Here is a 17,971-nt window from a genome sequence, read left to right as displayed (position 1 = left end):
AACTGATAAACACCTTTGGAATATAATGCAGAGTGGCAGAATACAGAATGAAAATGTAGAAATTGGTAACCTTCCAAAAGATCAATGACCAATATACTGAGAAGGAAACCAATGAAAGCATTCTACCCACTATGCCCACTCAAAAATAAAAATCCCAAAGATAAACCTAACAAAGAAAATTAAAGACACTGACACTGGAAAATGTAAGACTCTGAAAGAATTAAGGAAATCACTAGAAGACATAAGAACCTCCCATGTTCATGGATCAGAAGACCCAATATGGTAAAAATGTCCATCCTATAGAATTATGCCAGGTTGAATTTACAGATCCAATGCAATTCCAATCAACAAACCAAAGAGATTCTTCAGAGATATAGAAAAAAAATAATACAAAATCTTAAAATGTATATGGAAGCTCAAATGACTCAGGATAGCCAAAGGTACCCGGAGCAAATGGAACACTGTGGAAGGCACCCCCATACCTGAATTTAACTTATACTGCAGGGCCATAATACTGATCAGTAGAAATGCAAACCCAGATATAAGTCTATGCACTACAGATAAATGAGTTTTGACAAACAAGTAGAAAGGATGTCCTCTCTCTGTCTATGTCTCTCTCTCTCTCTCTTTCTCTCTCTCTCCTCTCTCTCTCTCTCTCTCTCTCTCTCTCTCTCTCTCTCTCTCTCTCTCTTTCTCTGTCTCTCTCTCTCTCTGTGTGTGTGTGTGTGTGGTTTAAGACCTGTGCCCTTTCCTGTTGGGTACCTAAATCCTTTGGCTTTGCCAGGTTGCCCAGAGACAGCCAAAAAAACAAGAAACAGCAGCAACAACAACAATGAGAACAAACACACAAAATAAAGACCAAACAATATATTCCACCTGTCCTAACCCCCAGGATGCTCGCTTGCATATTTAGTTGTTTGCTTTCCACTAAGGGTTCAGGTGGGCAGAGCAGCTGAGCTTTCTTACCCCTGACCCCCTGCCAAACCCTGCCACCTAAGCAGGATGCACATAGGAAGGTACTTATCCCTGGGTTCCTTTACCTGCTCTAAGCAGCCCCAAGAAAGGGGGGAAGAGGAAGTTCCTCTCCTTTTCTCTTTCATGATTTATGTCTTTCCAGCCACTGATCCATATAATTGGAACACTCAAAACCTACCTTTCTCTGAAAAAAGTAGAAAAACTGTCCCAGGGTCAGGTAAGAGGGAGAGGGGACTGCTATTAGAAAGTGCAGTCAGGCTGAAATGGAATTTCCCTTCTGTCCAACACTGACTGATATTTCTTTGCTGCTACAATGAGCCAGAAAAGTTCCTGAACAGTTACTGACAAATTGCTTCAACTGAGCCCCACACTGCTACCCAAGATGGCCCCACAGCCTGGGCAGCCAAGAGACCACTAGATCTTCCAGTGAAAGACCCCCGCTTAGCAACAATAAATGCCATGTCTGTAAGGCTGTGCACACACGGGGCAGGCTAGGTCAGGGTCCCAGGTGGCCAGGCAAGATACAGATGGGCCGGCCAGCTTATAATAGACAAAGAAAGGAAGACACTCAGATAAGCCCAGCTTTCAGATAAGCCACAGCCCCGACTGGTACCAGGAGTTGTGTCCTTGGAGCCATATTTCTGCCACAGTTCCCACACTTAGATAAGTCCAAAGCAACTATTCTCGGAAGCCGAAACCCCGGCTGGTACCAGGATCCGTGTCCTTAGAGCCATATTTTTGGGCTCACTCCCTGGCCACATTTAAACTAGCCAATTAAAACCCTGTTACTATGCTTCTGCTTCTGTACCTCGCTTCTGCCCCCCAAACCCTATAAAAAAGAAACTGTCCCTTGGTCCGGCGCACCAGTCTTCTGAACAGGCTGTCGCCCATGGACGTCTGTGACCAATAAAACCCTCTTGTGACTTGCATCCAGTGGTCTCGGCTGATCCTTGGGTCCTGGGGTCTCCTCAGATAAAGGTCCTCTTGACGAGGGTCTTTCACCAGGACTTGGCTAACTTTCCGGGTTTTTTGCTCACACTCCAAATTGAGTCCCAGGAAGTAGTCATGTCCCCAGGAATTAGTCATGGATGATTATTAATTTATAATTGACAAAAGGCTGGGACATTTGGTTTCCAGACCTGGGACAATGGACTGAGAGGCATATTTTACATACCAAAGCAGACCTGGCCTCCAGGTTCTCCCAGTCATGCTCCCAACCCTGAGCTCTCCAGCCCAGGGGCTAGGGTTCCACCCCCCCCCATATAATCCAGACATTTTGCATTCTTATCTCTCCCCCCCTGCAAGTTCCTTTCTTTCTCTCACCTCTTTTCTCTCTCACTGTATAGACCCCCTTCTTCTCTCTACCTCTCTCCTTCTCCTACCCCCATTGTCCATAGTGTCTTCACAGGCCTTGGGGGCCAGTGAACTCAATAAATCTGCCTTTAATATAATCGAGTCTGGTTTAATTTGGCTCATTTCACCAATGCTGAAGACTGTCTGAAAAGACTTTAAACAGATGCTGCTAAGCTCTTTTTAGAAGGATTAAAGACAGCCACTGAAAAAGATTTTCTTTGTCACCTAGGTGGCCCCAGATATTAGAAAAAAAATGTTATAAAAGTTTTTTTTTTTTTAAAAAAGATATAAATAGGTCCCAGTTGCTGGAAGTAGGTCAAATGGTATTAACAGTAATGACCTGATGGGGACAAGGACTGTTGAATAAACTAAAAGCTACCTTTACCTTCTCTGATAATAATACATAGTTGGACTATCTGTCAGATTAACAACAAATATTCCTAGGGTAGGGGCAGAAACCTACCCCCTGTACTCACTCAAAACCAAGTTCCTATAAATGTTTAACTAACTAATTCAATTACCCACATTCCTTTCAAACAATACCCAATGGCCCTAAAAACAAAAGGGGAATTACAGTCCATATCAGGTGGCTCAGAAAGACAGGCAGCCTGATCCTCTGACAGGTGTCATGGAATATAGCTTGCCTGCCTGAGAAGAAACCTGGAACCTCTGACTCTCAATGTTGGAAGTTATGCCCACTGCCCCTCACCACCTGCTAAGGGTTAGCTGGAACTGTCAGCTTGCATGCCTTGACTTTGAGAAAACATCTTCCTTTGTAATACTAATGCCCAGTCACAAGCTTGCTCCACACCTGTTCCTGTTCCTACCTCAGGATACAGCCTTCACCCCAGGGGGTGATGCCACCACCCAGCAGCTAGGGAATTTACATACTGCCTTTGTAACTACCTTTGTAAGTATATAACTTACAAACTATATGCACTAACTGGAGCTGCAGTCAGTGCAGTTCACTTGTACTTGGAGATGGAGTAAAAGCATTTCTGGTAATGAAAGGAAATTAAATTCAAGGTCTAAAAAACTCATGTAAGTTGGGAAAAAGAGGGTAGTTTGCAAGCTTAAAGGCCTAGGACTGAGAAAGTTGTAAAACAAGTCCAGGCATGCTCAGCTAAGCCCATTGTTAAAACATTCCTGAGGCTAGGTTAACTGACCTTAAAGATAAGATAGGAATGCAAGAAGCTGGCCCAGGCCATCTTTTACAACTGAGTCATATGAGACCTTCCTGAGTCTATTCAATAGTAAATTAGATGTTAACCACAAGTATCCTGACTTAGATAAGCATCTGCTCCACCAGTCTTCTGACTTCCTAACTGCACGTAACAGCCCCCCAACACCCTCCCTATAAAAACCCCCAGCTTTCGAGTCTTATTACCTCTGTCTCCTGCTTGAGATACGTATCGGCCCGGAGCACCGTCATTAAACTACCTCGTGCTTTTGCAGCAAGAAGGTCTCTTATGTTTCATTGGGTAACCCTGTGTCCCGAGACTTGAGTGGGGGTCCCCGAGAGGGGGTCCTACAGTAACACGAATAATTGAGTTGTGTCTTTCTTTCAAATCCCACCAGGCCTTCGCCCGATTCAAAGTAGCTGTTCGTGGTGTGGGTACCACATTTCAAGAGTGTGATTCTTCCAGACAAACAGGCACACACTGTCTTAGACCTGAAAGGTGCATTTGAATTGAGCTGTCTCAGCTTTGAAATGGACAGACCCAGAGGGAGGTTATAGTGGACAACCTACCTGAACCAGACTTCCCCAAGGATCTGAATATTTTCCAACTCTGCTCAATGAGACAATAAATGCAGACCTCCTACCCTTCCACTGAAGGACCCTAAAGGATTTTGCTAGCCTTACACACACCCACCGAAGGTCAAGGCTAGACCATGTTTCAATGGAAGGAAAAGGCTAATAATTTTTTCACTGGCCTCAGGAAGCTGAGTAACCCTGTCCCTCCAGGAAGGATGCTTCAATCTTATCTAGTCACAGTTTCTGGAATCTCACCAGGGTGCCAAGCAGCCCTTCCTCCCAGGAAGAATGTCCCATCTTTATCTAACAGAGCCCCTGGAATGTAGGTCTAAGGCCCTGATGTGGCCACATCGGCAACGGCCAATAGGTCAGCTGAACCCACCAATGCTTGCAAGCCCAGTCACCATCACTATAGGCCACCCTTTTATGAAATGTATAAAAACTGTACTAACTAATAGCTTGAAAAGCTCAGTGTCGCCTCTTCTTTGGATATAAATCGGGCCCAAGCACACTGAAACAGCAATAAACCCCTTGCTTGTTGCATTGTTTGAAAGACCAGGATAAAGCCTGAGCAAAGTAAAAGACCCCTAGAAGGTAGAGTAGAGCCAAATGATGTAGGCTAGCCAGTTCTGCAATACTATTTTTCTATTCCAGGAACTGGCTGACCATAAAGAATGTATGACCTTAAGGTCAGGGTGACTCTGTTTCAGAAACTGACCATAAAAACCTAAAAGTTAAATAACATCTCATAAACAATCTTGAGAAACTGGGTGTTCCCTTCACGATTCTTCACTGGTAATTTTCACCTTATAAACAATCTTGAGAAACCCAGTGTTTCTCTTATGATTCTTTACTGGTATTTTTGGTATTCTCCAATGATGTACTCTCTCTGCCCTTGGTTGTGGTTTTTTCCTTTAAAAAAAAAAAAAAACCTTCTCCCAGCCACTTAGGGTCAGACTCCTCTACCCCTGTGTGGGATATGAATCTTGACCCCAGTGCACTTGTTCATCAATAAACCTCATGTAATTGCAGCAAGGATGACCTCTCATGAGTTCTTGGGGGTTCGTGTTATCCCGAGACTTGAGTGAAGGTATCCCCTCTGTGGGGGTCTTTCAGATCTGATACCAACTTCCCACCTTTGGGCAAGGCTAGGCCAAGTTCCATTCTCCATCCACAGGAACATTCTTGAGTAAAAAATTTTCAGAATATACTGACTAATGCCTGCTAGTCAATAGATTTGGGAGGAGAAGGAGCAGAGAAAGAGAACGGAATAAAATGAAAGGGAAATGATAAAAAAAAAGAAAAGTGATGGAAAGGAATTCACAGAGACTCTTGGCTGCAGTAGTTAGGGAAAGCAGAGAAGAGAGACCCCAACCAAAGAAAGACAGAAAACCCCTTGAAAAGGACCAGTGTGCATATTGCAAGGAGAGGGACCATTGGGCCTAAGAGTTCCCCCCAAAAAAATGGAAGCCAGGGTGGGAAATCCCAGACCTTTGGAAAAGCACCCCTAAATGGTGAAGGTATTACCCCTGGGGGAAGACAGTGACTAGGGAGGACAAGGTTCGGACCCCCTCCCTGAGCTCAGGATAACCTTGAAAGTGGAGGGGAAACCCACCCAATTCTTGGTGGATACTTAGATCCAACACTCAGTCCTCCTCCAAGCTGATGGCCAGTCTTCAGAAAAAAAAAATGTGGGTTCAAGTGGCCCCTGAAAGTAAACAATACTCATGAATTACTGGAAGAATTGTAGACCTGGGCATCAGCTGGGTATCCCACTCGTTCATGGTCATCCCTGGCTGCCCCTATCCCTTTCTTGGGAGAGATTTGCTCTCCAAGATGGAGGCTCAAATCCATTTCCTTTCTGAGGGCCCTCAATTGAAGGGGCCTGCTGGAAAACTGGTCCAGGTTCTTACTATTAGGCTGGAGGACAAATACAAATTGTTTGAGACTAACACCCAAAAGACAGAGGATATTGCTTGGTGGCTGGAAAAGTTTCCTCTTGCTTGGGCTTAAATGGCAGGGCTAGGTCATACATGTCTGTGTATATGGAGCTTAAGACCTAGGTTGATCCTGTCTGGATGTGCCAGTACTCACGGAATGTTGGGGGAAGCACAAGAAGAAATTAAGCCACACATCTCCAGGCTCCTCCTACTTAGGGTGTTGCTTAGTGCCATTCAGCCTAGAACACACTGTTCCCGCCAGTTAAGAAGCCAGGCACTAAAGATTATCACCCAGTTCAGGACTTATGAGAGCTAAACTGTTGAGTGGCTGACATCCACCCTACTGAGTCTAACACCTACACTCAGTTGAGCTTTTTGCCACCTTCCAGAATTTTGTGCACAGTCTTAGATTTGAAAGATGCTTTCTTCTCACTGACCTTGGCACCCCAAAGGCAAGAATACTTTGTCTTTGAATGGAAAGAACCAGAGGATGGGACCACTGGTCAGCTGATGTGGACAAAATTTCCACTGGTTAGGCTCAGTCTGGCCACCTTGCTATCCAATCCCAACCTCGAACCATCATAGGATAGGCCAAGTTCCACTCTCCATCCGCAGAAACATTCTTGAGTAGAAAATTTTCAGAATATACTGACTGATTCTTGCTAGCCAATAAATTTATAAGTCAATATGCTTAGCCACTAAGTTTGAACTGTGACCTTGCTGATGTAACCTGTGCCCCCCCCAAAAAAAAACCAAAACCAAACCAAACAAAAATTGCTTGTAAATTCTAGGTTGCTTTCTACTACTCACTTGCCATGAGGGGCTGATTGAGGGTCGACACTGATGTGCCAGAGAATAAACCTCTTAAGTTTGCATCGAACTCTGTTCTCATGTCTCATGTGGGAGGGGGGTTGTTGGAATTGTGTAAACCACACCCCTCAGTTACCTAGCAACAGCCAGGTATACCCCACACCTCAGTTACCTGGCAGTAGCCAGGTATGCTCCACACCAGTGATCTGACACTATAAAAGGGCTGCTTGACCCCTCCTCTCTCTCTTGCTCTTGCTCTCTTGCAGCCTTATTTTCCCATCCCTACCCTTCTTCTTCCCCTTCCCTTCCCCCCCCCCACAATGTTCTCATGGACGGCCTCTTCTCCTCTACTCCTCTATTTCTCTATTCCCCTCTCTCTCTGCCTCTACTACCCTCTTAACTCTTCCATGACTTAAATAAACTGTATTCTGAACTATACAGTCATGTGGCTGGTCCCTCAGGGAAGGGATTCCCAACATGGGTCCCCGAGAGGCATCTCCCTTGCCCCAGGTCTTGCTACACCTCCATGGGCCATATCCCTTCCACTTTCTTCATCGTTTTCCTAACAGGTCTCTTGGTAGTTAAGACTCACTTTGAGTCTTACACCATTGGAAGTTTCCCAGGAAAACAAAATTATACAACCACCATTGAGGAACTGCTACAAAAGTTAGAGACCTAGGGTTATAGATTGTTGTCTATAGAATGTTGAAGGATGGCAGTAAACTGCAGTAAACAGGGGCAGTAATGTTTCTCCAGTATTACCTCAATGAGCAGGACAATCTCATCTATACTCTGAAGAAATTTGACCCCAATGGGACAACAGACTTTCTCTGCCCATCCTGCTCGGTTCTCCTCAGATGACAAATACTCAAGACACAGAATCATCATCAAGAAATGCTTCAAGATGCTCATGACCCAGCAACCTCGACCTGTCCTCTGAGGGCTCATTAATCTCTTGTGTTTCTCATCCCCTGGCTGATTATCAGCAACCAAACTTGTCAATCCATGAGCCTTGAAGCCTTCCTGTGCCGTTCAGAATCCCATCTCAGACTACAAGAACGAATCTATAGTGATGGACATTGCCAGTAAAAGGAACCATCTTTTTTTTCATCTTTTGATTCACTGCCAGCTTATTAAAGGTACAATAACTTGAGGGAAAAAAAAGTCCTACCTTGTATATCAGAGGCTACCTATTCTGGCTACTAGGTAAAGGGAGACAAAGGAGCCCGTATGATTGCGGCCATTCTTTGGATCCCAACCGCAAAGACACAAATTCGAAAGTTCCTGGGAGTGACTAGGTATCTTGACCTCTGGATTCTAGAGTTTGTAGAAATAGCAAGGCCTCTATACACTAGAACAAAGAGAGGCACTGAGTTCCAAATCTGGAGTGAGACTAGACAAAAGGCATTTGAGGCTTTAAAAACAATTCTGGGGGCTGGAGAGATGACTCAATGGTTAAGGGCACTGACTACTCTTCCAGAGGTCCTGAGTTCAATTTCCAGCAACCACATGGTAGCTCACAACCATCTGCAATGTGATCTGATGCCCTCTTCTGGTGTGTCTGAAGACAGTAACAATGTACTCATATATGTAAAGTAAATGTTAAATAAAAACAGGTTTGTGTTGCAGGATATTTGATCACACTATAACCACCCCCCAATATTGTGCTGTTTACTGGAAAAAACAAAAAACAAAAAACAAACAAAAAAAAAAAAAAAAACAAAACCTTTTTCTAGTTGTGGTATGGCTCAGCCCTAGCACATACTTTTAATCTAAGAGCTTTCTGCTTATTGTAAACAGTACTAAATAAACTCAGTCATAAGTCGAGGCAGAGCAAGGAACCAGCTGACAGAAAGAACATAAGTAAAAGTCATAGAAAGTAAGAGGAAGTGAAGAGGATGGATAGAGAGATGCACAGGAAGTAGAAGGGAGGGACATTGCCTTTGAGACTGCATGGGAAAGGAGAACTTCCTTTTGGGACGTAGACTGAAGAGGAGGATGAGCTAGGGTGCCTTTTCTGCCTTTTTAGCCAGGCAGGCTTCCACCCCAGCATTTGGCTCCTGAGTCTTTATTGGTAAAATTGAATGACTGAAACTTAGTTAGAAATAACAGCTCTGACTTCAGCTCCAGCCCTAGCACATCCAGATGTCTCAAAACCTTTTCATCTATTTGTCCATGAAGCAAAAGACATTACGAAAGAGGTTTTAAGCCAAACTTTGGAGCTATGGGAGCTCCCTGTGATATACCTGTCAAAACAATCAGACCCTATCCAATAGCCACAGGGTGATCTACCTGTCTGTGAGCTACCACTAGTCTACAGAAAAGAAGTTAATTCTGGGTCAGGATCTCACACTCAAAGCACCTCACACCTCCTCCAAGGAACACCAGAATACTGGCTAGTGATGCCTGTGTTTCCCCCTACCAGGCCCTACTCCTAGACTGACCTTAAATTCACACTGAGAAACCTACTGCCATCAGTTTTGCTAAACCTCTTGCCAGATGAAAACCTGCAACTTCTCATCATCCTGACTGTAAAGCAATGAAAGGGGAAGCCAGGTATGTGGGAGCTGCAGTTGTTATTTTCACTGAAATGACTTGTATCCAAGACAGGTACTATAAAAGTAACTTTTATTCATGTGAAGTACTTGTTATCTCTAAGGCTTACTGCCTCCCTCTGTTCCATAGTCTTGGAAGCTTCCAGCCTCCGTGCAGTCCTGTGTAGGCCTAGAATGTTTCACCCTCTGAGACTTGCTACTGAGTAAGCTCACCATTTCTAGCTCTTTCCGAACTCTGCTTGGCTGATCAACTCAGCTGTTCTGGCTCAAAATTCCTCTCCTTGCTGACTGATTCAAACTAGTTTCTTTCTTGGCCTCTGACTGAGTTGCTCTGCTTGGCCTCATACTAACTTTGACAATATGTTCTAAACTGCTGGTTCCTTCTCATTCTCTGGCTCATTCTATCTTTACCTGTGTCTAGCTTGTTTTCTCTCCAACCTATCTCTGTAAAACTTTCCCAATAAAGTTGCTTCCTCCTTGCTTCTCTCACTGGACTGCTCTCTCTTAAGTAGCTTCCCTTTCCTCTGTCTTTTTGTGAGTGTTGGGAATATCATATTCAATCAACTCTTTCTCTGATTTGTCACTTTGTCTGCCCACTCAATTAGACATCATTTTCAGATAAGGGTGCTTTCTTCTAAACTGACTTTACCTTCATTGTTTGGGATTAAAGATGTGTACAAAGGGCATGTCTTTATTCTAGCCAGAGTAATTAAAGGTGTGTTCTAAGGGCTGAGCTACACCACAACTAGAAATGAATTCTTTTAGTAAACAACACAATTTCAGGGTTTATGGTATGATCAAATGTCCTGTAATAAGGTACCTCAGCTCAGAGAACAGAAGTAATCAATCTGACCAGGTTCTTAGATGAAGAAAAGTCCTCCACCATATTTATGGACAACCCATATTCCTTTACTAATGTGCATCTCCAGAGTATGATCAATAATGAAGGAGGGCTTCTCACCACTGGGGGAAAGAACATTACATCGTAGCCCTCTTAGAACCTATTTGGATGACCCTCAAAACCTAAAATCCTAAAATCCTCCACTGCTCCACTTCAAGGTTATAAAAAAGAAGACTTTCCTGAGGCAAGAGATAACCTGGCTGCTGAACTAGCTGCCTCATAAATGGCCCTAAGACCCAGGGAGCCCATTGTTATTCTGAGGATATGTAGATTGCTGTTTGTAAGCAGGTGAGAGCAGCTAAAAACAAGACTAGAGCCTGTGATTGGACAGTAGAAAAGGAGGGTGAGCACAGGGTTTTGAGAGGTGGGAGAGATAGGAGAGATGAGAGAAGGAAAGAAGATAGAGGAAGAGAAGGACAACTCAGATCCATGTGTCTTTAAATAGCCACAGGTAGCTATGAATATCTTATAAGGAATGAATAATTGCAGGACAATTTGTCTTACCTAGGTGAGCAGTTTATATCAATATCAATTGGCTCTGAGTTTATTGTGTGGACATTTTGTGGGGTGAGAATTTACTGACATAAATCTGATTACTAAATTACAAGTCTCTAGAGTTTTGATTTTACTGGGTTATTGGGAATTGTAATTATAACCACAGGTGGTTGTAGCATGGGATGGACCATTCTTTTTAAATATTTACTGCTACAAGGTTATACCCTGACTGGGTGTTGAAGAGTAAAAGGTTGTCAAAGGACACTGATTCCTTGCCCTAGGGATTTCCTCTGCCGCTCCCAGGAAATCCCACTTTCTTGAGATTTGAGTTCCCAAAATACCACAGAAGGTCCAGATGACCTCTGTGGAATGTTCCAACGCCCTAGGTGTGCCTGGGGGGTGTACTGATAAAAAAAATGTATGATTCTTCCCCTTATGAATTTCCTCATTCCCCCTGTCCTCCCCCTCCTTTGTGATTTTTGCCTTTATAAGCCTGTTACAAGTTCAGGCCGGGGTCGAACTCCTCTACCCCTGCGTGGTGTATGAGTCTCGACCCCAGCATGCTGGCCTGAGATCTCACTCTTTCACTTTCAATAAACTTCCTCATGCGATTGCAGCAAGTCTGGTCTCGGTGCCTCGCTGGGTGCGCGCCTCTCCTGAGATTTGAGTGAGGGTCTCCCTTCGGAGGTCTTTCATTTGGGGGCTCGTCCTGGATTTGCGCGACCACCCAGGGGCCCTAGACCTACTTGGAGGTAAGGATTTTCTTTTCTTTCTTTCCTTGTTGTCCTGTTGTGACTCTGTGTTTGTGGATTGTCCAGATTGTGATTCTGTGTTTGTGGATTGTCCAGATTGTGATTCTGTGTTTGTGATTTGTTCAGAGGTCTGGTGCGATCGCAGTTCGGTATTCGCAAACGCTCTAACCGAGTCTGCTCTTCCTAGGGAGGAGTAGAGTGGACGGGGATAGACGTGTCCAGGGTCCACCGTTTGCTCGCCCTGGGAGACGTCCCAGGAGGACAGGGGGAGGACCAGGGACGCCTGGTGGACCCCCACGGGAAAAGTCGGGAGATCAGTTTTTCTCCTTGACGATCTGTGTCAGAGGGCCAATTCTGGGCCATCTGGCTCTTTTCGGGATTTCGGGTCGACTCGAGGTCGGCGACTGACTTTGTCTCTCTGTTTTGTAGTATCTGTGAGTGTTTTGTGTGTGTGTGTCAGAACTAGAAATGGGCCAGACTGTGACAACCCCACTAACACTGACTTTGAACCATTGGACGGACGTTAAGACCAGGGCCCATAATCTTTCTGTTGAAGTCAGGAAAGAACCGTGGCAAACTTTCTGCTCCCCGTCCCGAATGGCCGAGTTTTGGCGTAGGATGGCCTTCGGAGGGAACTTTTAATCTATCTCTTATTTCCGCTGTTAAGCGAATTGTTTTTCAGGCTTCAGGGGGACACCCCGATCAGGTTCCATACATCATCGTGTGGGAAAACCTGGTCCAAAACCCGACAACCTGGGTGAGACCCTGGACAGCGGGGGCAGAAACGGCAATGGTGGCCGTGGCCTCGAACAAGCTGGCACCTGCGCCATCGGCCCCCACGAAGATCTATCCTGAAATTGATGATGGTTTTCTTCTCCTCGACAACCCTCCACCCCTCTTTTTCAGAGGACCCCTCGGGCCTGACGGGACTCCTTGAGTCCCTGATGTTTTCTCATCAGCCCACTTGGGACAACTGCCAGCAGCTTTTGCAGGTCCTCTTTACTACGGAAGAGAGGGAGAGGATCCTCCTGGAAGCTAGAAAAAATGTTCCAGGACCAGATGGGACCCCCACCAATCTCCCTAATCTTATAGATGCAGCTTTTCCCTTGATCCGCCCTGACTAGGATTACAACTCTGCAGAAGGTAAGGAGCGTCTCAAGGTCCACCGCCGGGCTCTAGTGGCAGGTCTCAAGGGAGCCGCAAGGCGACCCACGAATTTGGCTAAGGTAAGAGAGGTTCTTCAGGGACCTGTTGAACCGCCGTCTGTGTTTCTTGAACGTTTAATGGAAGCTTACAGGGGTTATACCTTGACCCAACCTCTGAGGGTCAGCAGGCAGAGGTGGCTATGGCCTTTATACAGCAGTCAGCATCAGATATTAAGAGAAAGTTACAATGGCTAGAAGGGTTCCAAAACTATACCTTGCAGGATTTGGTGAAGGAATCAGAGAAAGTGTTTCATAAGGAGGAGACTGAGGAAGAGAAGCGAGAAAGAGAGAAGCAGAAGGCAGAGGAAAGAGAGGACCGGAGGGTAGTAGACAAAAAAGGAATTTGTAGGATTTTGGCCACAGTAGTGAAGGGCCAGGGAGTTAGGAATCAAGTCTGGCACTAGGAAGGAGCCTCTTGACAAAGGTCAATGTGCTTACTATAAAGAAGAAGGCCACTGAGACAAAAATTGCCCCAACAAGAAAAAAAGGGGACACCAGCAACAGAAGCCCCGGACATGTGGCTCCAAAGTTTTAAATATTTATGGACTACCCGAAGATCTGTGGATCTCGGAGTGGGCCGGGTATCCCACTTATTCATTGTAATGCCAGACTGTCCCTGCACCCTGTTGGGGAGAGACCTCCTGACTAAGATGGGGCACAGATTCACTTCCACTCTGATGGACCACAGGTTAGAGGTCCAGAAGGGGAGCCTGTGCAGGTTCTAACCATTCAGTTGGAGGACAAGTACCAACTCTAAACAGCCTGCCTCAGATCAGACGGACTGGTGGCTGCAGGCATATCCACAGGCCTGGGCGGAGACTGCAGGAATGAGAGAGGCTAAGAACCAGCCCCTGCCCATATGGAGCTGAAAGTCCAGGCTAGTGGTGCCTTAGTACCCCATATCAAAGGAGGCATGAGACGGGATCAAGACACTCATCATTCGGTTACTCCAACAACTTCGTATGTGTCTATCATCCTGAGGTATGCCTCTCCTACTGGTGCGGAAACATGGAACCAACGACTGCTGGACAGCTCAAGATCTCTGGGAGGTAAACAAATTGGTGGCAGAACTCCACCTCACAGTACTTAACCCCTATAACCTGTTGAGCTCATTGCCCTATCCAGGACCTGGTGTACAGCACTGGACTTGAAGAAAATGCATCAATGGACTCATCTAGAGGTAGACAAACTTGTAAAGACTGTCTTGAGGTTAAATTCTTTTGTGCCAGATTTGACTAGATAACTGTGTGCCATGTTAGAAAGCAAATGTATGTAGAAGGCTGGGAGGAGAGAAGATAGACCTGAGGTTTACTGAGAAGTGGATTTTACAGAACTGAGCCAAGAAGATATAGATATATAAGTATCTATTAGTCTTTATAGATACATTTTCTGGGTGGGTAAAAGCCTCCCCACAAAGAGAGAAATGGCAGCAGCGGTCATAGCTAAGAAGATTCCAGAAGAGATCTTCCCTAGGTTTGGCACCCCTAAGGTAATTGGATCAGACAATGGGCCATCTGTGTTGCCCAGGTAAGTGAGATATTAGCTTGTTTATTGGGGACTAATTGGAAATTACATTGTGCTTACAGACCCCAGAGCTCAGGACAGGTAGAAAGAATGAATAGAACTCTAAAAGAGACCCTTACTAAATTAGCTATTGAGACCGGCGGTAAAGACTGGGTGACCCTCCTCCCCTTTGCGCTTCTTAGAGTCCGAAACTCGCTGGAGCGTTTCGGCCTTACCCCTTATGAACTCCTACATGGGGGACCGCCCCCCTTAACGGAGTCGTGCGGGATATTGGATCCTGGCACTAACTCCCCCTCCTCCTCTGCTCTATTTGCCCACTTAAAGGCCTTAGAAGTTATTAAAACACAGATCTGGAGTCGAATCAAAGAAGCCTACGCTCCAGGAACCACCGCGGTGCCCCCCTGGTTCCAGGTCGGAGACTCAGTCCTGGTCAGACGACATCGCGCTGGCATGCTTGAGCCCCGGTGGAAGGGACACTACCTGGTGCTGTTAACTACCCCCTCGGCAGTCAAGGTCAACGGGATTGCTGCTTGGGTACAGTGGCAGTCAGTGACAATTCTCTTAAGCTGCGCCTTCGTCGTAGCCCCAACCTTGGGTAATAACCCCCATGCCCCTCAAAAATTAACCTGGGAAGTGCTTAATGAAGTGGGCGACATCGTGTGGTCAACTACCCCTTGGACTTGGTGGCCTGATCTTGCACCCGATGTCTGTAAGTTAGCAGCCGGCTCTATGGCCTAGGATCTTTCCAGTTATACCAATTTAGAAAAGCCACCCCCAGAAGAACAGTGTGTCCCTCATGGCATAGGGATCACATTGGGGTGTTCAGGACAGTTTTACCGAGCCAACCTTCAGGCAGCAGACTTCTATGTCTGCCCCGGACAGGGACACACCAGGGAAATGAAGAGAGGGGCCTCAGACTATTTTTGTAGTAAATGGGGATGTGAGACCATGGGAAAAGCCTACTGGAACCCTTCCTCCGCTTGGGATCTAATTATAGTTAAAAAGGGTCGTAGGCCAGGGGAGCCAGAGAAAGGGGAAAGAGATCCATCCAAATACCTGGCTTATAGGACTGGGTGTGCCTCTGAAAGCTCCGGTAGCCCTCAGGGACCGTGCAAAGACAGTTATTGTAACCCTCTAAATATCAGCTTCACCCCATAGGGAAAACAAGATCGTCAGTGGGTAAGAGGAAACCGTTGGGGATGGAGAGTCTATACTGGCAGAGGGGACCCTAGATTCATTTTTTGTTATTAAGATAAAGATAGAGAGTCCACTCACATGACCCGTAGGCCCCAATTCGGTGCTTGATAACCCTGCACCCAGGCCTGAGAGTCCTCCTTGTCTCACTCTGTCACCAAAAGAGGACTCGTATCCCCTTTTGACCACACCCTCCTATCTCCCTATGAGAACTGAGGACCGCCTGTTCAATCTGCTTGATAGTTCATTTGTTATTTTAAACCGCCGCTACTTTAACCTTAGCTGTCTTGTTAGGACTTGGAGTGGCAGCAGGAATTGGAACAGGGGCAGCTGCCCTCATCCAACAACCTTACTACTATAATGAACTCAGAGCAGCTATGGACGCGGACCTGGGAGCATTAGAACAGTCCATAACCAAACTAGAAGAGTCATTGACTTCATTATCAGAGGTAGTGCTACAGAACAGGAGGGGATTAGATCTGCTTTTTCTAAAGGAAGGAGGGCTCTGTGCTGCCCTAAAAGAAGAATGTTGCTTTTACGTAGATCATTCTGGTGTCATAAGAGATTCTATGGCAAAGCTTAGAGAAAGACTAGAAAACAGAAAAAAAGAAAGAGAAACATACCAAGGATGGTATGAAAATTGGTTTAACCGGTCACCCTGGTTCTCTACACTAGTCTCTGCTTTGGTCGGGCCTTTACTCATTTTAATGCTAATCCTATTCTTTGGGCCATGCATCCTCAATAGACTGGTGACTTTTATAAAAGAAAGGGTGAGTGCTGTACAGGTAATGGTCCTAAGACAACAATACCAGATATTACAAGAAGCTGAGGGATCGCTCTAAGATTAGAGCTTTTTACAAAAAGAAAAACGGGGGAATGAAGAGTAAAAGGTTGTCAAAGGACACTGATTCCTTGCCCTAGGGATTTCCTCTGCCGCTCCCAGGAAATCCCACTTTCTTGAGATTTGAGTTCCCAAAATACCACAGAAGGTCCAGATGACCTCTGTGGAATGTTCCAACGCCCTAGGTGTGCCTGGGGGTGTACTGATAAAAAAAATGTATGATTCTTCCCCTTATGAATTTCCTCATTCCCCCTGTCCTCCCCCTCCTTTGTGATTTTTGCCTTTATAAGCCCATTACAAGTTCAGGCCGGGGTCGAACTCCTCTACCCCTGCGTGGTGTATGAGTCCCGACCCCAGCATGCTGGCCTGAGATCTCACTCTTTCACTTTCAATAAACTTCCTCATGCGATTGCAGCAAGTCTGGTCTCGGTGCCTCGCTGGGTGCGCGCCTCTCCTGAGATTTGAGTGAGGGTCTCCCTTCGGAGGTCTTTCAGTGTTACCTAAAACTCCATGGTACAACAAAGAAGAAACAGAAGATGGGGAAAGAAAAGATGGTCAGCTCAAACCTACAGGTTGTTGGAGGACACCAGAGGAAAAGATCACTCTCCAAGAAACAACTGGCAGCACTCAGGTAGCTAACTTTCACCAAGCTATTCACCTGGGGTTCACAAAAATTTTTACTTGCTCAAATTATGATATATATGGAGGACGTTGCTTACTGGCTTGCTTCCCCTGGCTTGCTCAGCTTTCTTTCTTATAGAACCCAGGTCTACCAGCCCAGAGATGTTACCACCCACAATGGGCTGGGCCCTCTCCATTTGATCACTAATTGAGAAAATGCCTTACTGCTGCTGGATCTCAGGAAGGTATTTCCTCAAGGGAGGCTCCTTTCTCTGGGTTAACTTCAGCTTGTGTCAAGTTGACACATAAATCCAGTCAGTACAACTGACCCCTGTCAACTTGACATACAAATGTATCACTATTAAGCCTCAACACTTACTTTCTTGTTTATTCTCAAGATCTAAATGACTTTAAAAGTCCCAGTCTTTATATTATTTATATTAAACTTTCAATTCAATTAAAATATCCAATCTCTTTTAAAATTGAAAGTCTTTTTTCAATTCAAAGTCTCTTAACTGTGGGCTCCACTAAAATACTTTCTTCCTTCAAGAGGAAAAATATCAGGGCACAGTCACAATCAAAATCAAACTCTAACCATCCAATGTCTGGGATCCACTCATGATCTTCTGGGCTCCTCCAAGGGCTTGGGTCACTTCTCCAGCTCTGCCTTTTGTAGCCCACACCTTGTCTTCTAGGCTCCAGCTGCCTGTTCTCCACTGCTGCTGCTGTTCTTGGTGGTCATCTCATGGTACTGGCATCTCCAAAACACTGCTGTTTTCTGCTGCAACTGGACTGCACTTTCACAAATAGCCTCTCATAGGCTCTTTTCATGGTGCTAAGTCTCAATTTCTCTGTATGACTCTGAAGAGTCCTTGGCCTTCAACTGTCACTGAGGCTATACCTTCATCAATGGCCTCCCTTGACCTCTCAGTGTTGAACATCAGCTGCTACCCCTTCATGTTTCAAAACCAGTACCACCTGGCTAACTCATAAATTATCAAGTCTGGCTTCGAGCACAAGGTACAACTGTGGCTGCTTCTGATGCAGAG

The 17,971-nt window shown here is 45.5% G+C and overlaps 1 protein-coding gene and 1 pseudogene across 2 annotated transcripts in view; one reads left to right on the top strand and one right to left on the bottom strand.

Moving 5' to 3' along the window:
- Positions 1-17,971, bottom strand: part of CFAP53 (cilia and flagella associated protein 53) — a gene marked incomplete at both ends in the record, with an annotated part of 105,964 nt that overhangs the window by 63,970 nt on the left and 24,023 nt on the right. The window lies entirely within an intron of this gene.
- LOC308423116 (H/ACA ribonucleoprotein complex subunit 3-like) lies at positions 7,579-7,774 on the top strand (annotated as a pseudogene). The gene has a single exon. The product of its transcript is annotated as an H/ACA ribonucleoprotein complex subunit 3-like (transcript).

The sequence above is a fragment of the Micromys minutus genome, assembly GCF_963924665.1.
Source record: "Micromys minutus genome assembly, chromosome: 8".
Classification (NCBI taxonomy): domain Eukaryota; kingdom Metazoa; phylum Chordata; class Mammalia; order Rodentia; family Muridae; genus Micromys; species Micromys minutus.
Note: the sequence above shows the minus strand (reverse complement) of the source record. Positions and strands in the feature narration are given on the sequence as shown.